The sequence below is a fragment of the Mustela lutreola genome, chromosome 4 (assembly GCF_030435805.1).
Source record: "Mustela lutreola isolate mMusLut2 chromosome 4, mMusLut2.pri, whole genome shotgun sequence".
NCBI lineage: Eukaryota > Metazoa > Chordata > Mammalia > Carnivora > Mustelidae > Mustela > Mustela lutreola.
In genome coordinates this window covers 112,086,028-112,090,795 of record NC_081293.1, presented here as the reverse complement: position 1 = coordinate 112,090,795, position 4,768 = coordinate 112,086,028, and the positions used below count along the sequence as shown (strand labels likewise).

The window sequence follows — 4,768 nt, the reverse complement described above, 5'->3', positions numbered from 1 at the left end:
TCTGAATTCAAACCTTATTTTGTTTCCTTGGAAAGGGCAGACTTCATATGTATTTTTCAAAATAAGTTTTTTTTTTTTTTAATTTTCAAGTAGTTTCAGATTTACAGAAGAATTGCAAAGATAGAGAGTTCCCATGTAACAGACACCCAGTTTTCCCTAGGATTAACGTCTTAAATTAGTATGATACATTTCTATTAATAGATAATATTAGCGCATTATTACTTAGAGTCCACACTCTCTTCAGATTTCTTTAGTTTTCCTAATGTCCTTCTTCTGTTCCAACGTCCTGCCCAGCATACCTTATTACATTTCACTGTCAAATTTCCTTTGGTTCTCTTGGATGTGGTGGTTTCTCAGACTTTCCATTTATTTGTTTGTTTATTGAAACTTGAGGTTTCTCTCTCTCTCTCTTTTTATTTCATTATTTTTATTATTTTTAAAGCTTTTGTTTTTTTAAAATTTTATTTATTCATCTGACAGAGAAAGAGCCTAAGCAGGGGAAGCAGCAGAGGGAGAGGGAGAAGAGACTTCCTGCGGAGCAGGACTCGATCCCAAGACCCCAGGATCATGACCTGAGCTGAAGGCAGACATTTAACCGACGGAGCTACCCAGGCACCCTGAAGATTTTATTTTTAAAGAATCTCTACACCCAACAAGGGGCTCCAACCCATACCCCTGAGATCAAGAGTCCCACACTCCACCTGCTAAGCCAGCCTGACACCCCCTCTCTGTCTTTTTAAATTGAATTATAATTAACAGACAAGGTTAAGGGTGCTTGGGTGGCTCAGATGGTTAAGCATCTGCCTTTGGCTCAGGTCATGATCCCAGAGTCCTGGGATTGAGCCCCGCATCAGGGTCTCTGCTCAGCGGGGAGCCTGCTTCTCCCTCTGCCTGCCCCGCATCCCACCGCTCATGCTCCTTGTCTCAAATAAATAAAATTAAAATAACAAACATAACAGTGTTATACTGGTGGCTGTATGAGTTAGGGTACTCTGGACAAACTGGGCAATGGATCAGACGTACTACACACACACACACACACACACACACACACAGATTTATTTTAATGAATTGGCTGATGTGATTACAGAGGCTGGAAGGTTCAAAGTCCAAAATCTGTACAGCAGGCTGGCAGGCTAAATACTCAGGCAGGAATCTGTGGTGCGGTCTTGAGCCAGAATTTCTTTTTTTTTTTTTTTTTTTAAGATTTTATTTATTTATTTGACAGAGAGAAATCACAAATAGATGGAGAGGCAGGCAGAGAGAGAGAGAGAGAGAGGGAAGCAGGCTCCCTGCTGAGCAGAGAGCCCGATGCGGGACCCAATCCCAGGACCCTAAGATCATGACCTGAGCCGAAGGCAGCTTAACCCACTGAGCCACCCAGGCGCCCCGAGCCAGAATTTCTTCTTTCCTGGGAAACCTGGTAAGGCCCTCGGCAGACTGGATGAGGCCCTGCTCCCCTTCTAATCTCCTTTATTTAAGAAGGGTCAATGATGATAGGTGTTGACCACAGCTAGATACAGCAACACCAACGTTAGTGTTTGATTAAACAACTGGAAACTGTAGTCTCGCCAAAGGGACACAGAAAACTACCCATCACAATTATCTTAATGTTTTGGGGTGTACTCATCAGAGAATTTGTACAGGGTTCCTTGACTGGGATTGGACTGATGCTTCTCATGATTAGAGTTGGGTTATGTATTTTTGGGCAAACTAGATTTTATGGGTCAACGGACTATGGGGTGACTGTGGATGGGTTGTTTGGAAATAGGTTTCTCAGGAATCTAATGTTGGCCTGCGCCCTGGAGTGTACGGTATATTCCTGCGATGGCCTATCCTTTGTATTCTGCAGGAATGCTCCATTGGACCGTCTGGCTATTATTATTATTTAAACTTTAAAAAAATCCCACTATTACTAGCATTATAAAGAGTTACAAAATCAGTACCGGAATGTCTTGAAGACACTTTACCCAGCTTCCTCTAAAATTAACGCCGTGTTCCCTCGATGACTGAGTCCAAGGCTGGGATGAACCAGGAGATCAAATGCAAGGTTGCAGTTGCCTGGGAGGCGGGAGAACCTGTCTCTACAGGAAGGGTAGAGACCCCCTAAGGCTCGTGAAGTTCAAGTTGACTATGATTGCCACTGAAGTTTGCCACACTGATGCCTCTACCCCGAGGGGGGCTGATCCTGAAGGGAGTCTTCCAGGGATCCTGGGGCATGAAGGTGCAGAAATTGTGGACAGTGCTGGCAAAGGAGTCACTCAACTGCAGACAGGTGATACTGTCATTCTGCGTTACATGCTACAGTGTGGAGAATGCAAATTTTGTCTAAACCCTAAAACCTTTGCCAGAAGAGAAGTGGTACTCAGGAGAAAGGATTAAGGCCAGATGGGACTAGCAGATTTCCTTGCAAAGGAAAGACAATTCTCCATTCCCTGGGAACCAGCATGCTTTCTGAACATACAGTCGTGGCTGAGATCTCTATTGCTGAAATTGATCCTTTAGCGCCTGTGGATAAAATCTGCCTTGTGGGTTGTGGCCTTTCCGCTGCGCCATCTTTGGTCCAGGAGGATTTGCAGTGGCGGCTCTCATGGGCTATAAGGTGGGTGGTGTATCCTGAATCTTTGGTGTGGACATCAATAAAGGTAAATTCACAAGGGCCAAGGAGTTTGGAGCCTCTGAATGCATTAACCCCCAGGACTTTCTACACCCATCCAGGAAGTGCCCACTGAAAGGACTAAGAGGGGGGCACACTAGGCCTTTGAGTGTACTGGTAAGGTCAAAGTCAGGAGAGCAGCACTGGAGGTCCGCCCCCAAAGCCCAGTGTCAGCGTCCCAGTCGGAGTAGCTTCTTCCCGTGAAGAAATCGCCAAGCGCCCATTTCAGCGGGTACAATTGAAGGTATGATTAACCCTGTTTGTCGTGACTGAACCAGAAGTGCTGCAGGTGGAAAGGCAACAAGCAGGGAGAAGATTTCCCAGTTCACAGCCTCTTCGACTTTCTAGACCTTCTCCACTACTACTTCTAGAGTAACTGACTCTGGGTTATATTTTTTGTATAATTCATAAATCTCTAATCAAGGACAAGGCTAATACAGTCATAAATCTGTTTTCTGAACTCTCCTTCACATGAATAATTGCCAGCTCATCAAGGAATATTCTAACATAATAAAAGCAATTTCTGTGGAAAAGAAAAAGTTAACATTGCATATGGTTATAGTACAATCACCCCAGTGAAGAAATTGATATTAGTACAATACTATTCACCAAACTATAAACTTGATTCAGATGTTACCAGTTTTTCTACTACTGTCCTTTTACTGCTCCAGGATGCAGTGATGATGACACACAATTTGTTGTCATGTGTTCTCAGTTTCATTCAATTTGTGACAGTTTCTTAGTCTTTCCTTGACCTTGAGTCTTTCATGACCTTGAGACTTTTGTAGAGTTCTGCTTGACGATTTTGTGGAATGCCGCTTCGTTTGGCTTGTCTGATATTTTCGGATGGTTCTGGGATATTATGCTTAGGTTGAGATCATGTCTTATTGGAAACAATACCACAGAAGTGATGTTCCTTCTCATTGTATAATATCAGGTTGCATAATGTAGCTATGTCTTATTAGCGGTGATGTTAACCTTGTTAACCTCGATCTCTTGGTTAAGGGGTATCTGCCAGGTTTCTCCACTATACACTTACTATTTTTGTCTTTTTTAGTTAATAATTTCTTTTGCTGGGGAAGAGATAATTTGAGACTATGCAAATACCTTGATTTTTTAAAAAAACTTTCACCAACTAATTTTAGCATCCACGTGTGGATCTTGCCTATAGCAGTTATTACTCTGGTGTTCAAATGGTGATTTTTTTTCCCCCTTCATTCCTTCTATATTACTAATTGGAATATTCTGTAAGGAAGAGTTGGTCTTTCTCCTCTATTTATTTATTTATCCAGTTGTCTACTAACATCATCATAGACTCACATGCTCTCATTTTATTCTTTGGGTTATATACTGATTTCTTTTTAAGTTCTGTTACAATTTGATGGAGGATTTTAATGAAATGAGTGAGTGAGAAAGCAAATTGATTTCCTCATGTGCTGTTACATACCTTAATTTTCTTGAAAGGAGCCAAGATAAAATCTGAATCTCAGAAATGTAAGTAAGGAATAGATAGTCTAGTGAGGTGGTTTGAAGAGCAAATCTTCTGGAATCACACTGCCCAGGTGCTTACCCTTTCTGCATTACCTTCCTCAGCTGTAAAACAAGGACATAAGCAGTACTTACCCAAAAGGAGGTAAAACAAGCTAATATATGTAGAATGTTATTGTAATACCTGAGTATATAGTAAATGCTCAATAAACATTAAAAATAAATAATTGAAGACATGGTGAACCCTGTGTGTCATGACTGAAGCAGAAAGAGTAAACCACAGGATTACTGGAAATCATATCTTAGACTGGTCCCACATCTTGCTTGTGCTTTGCTTTCTTCCTTTATGTACTCAGTAAATACACAACTCAGAATTTGTCCTAAGATTTATTCTTTAAGGGCACCTGAGTGGCTCAGCATCTGACTCTTGATTTCGCTCAGGTCATGATCTCAGGGTTGTGGGATCAAGCCTTCTGCACTCAGCACGGAATCCGCTATGGCTTCTTTTACCCTCTCCTTCTGCCCCCCCCCAGTAGCTCTTTTAATTAATTAGCTAATTAATTAATTAATTAAATCTTTACCATAAAAAAGAATTATTCTTTAAATTTTCTGAAATGGATTTGA

The 4,768-nt window shown here is 41.5% G+C and overlaps 1 pseudogene; it reads left to right on the top strand.

Moving 5' to 3' along the window:
- The first annotated feature begins 2,026 nt into the window (after positions 1-2,026).
- On the top strand, positions 2,027-3,213 carry LOC131830374 (alcohol dehydrogenase class-3-like; annotated as a pseudogene).
- Positions 3,214-4,768: the final 1,555 nt, after the last annotated feature.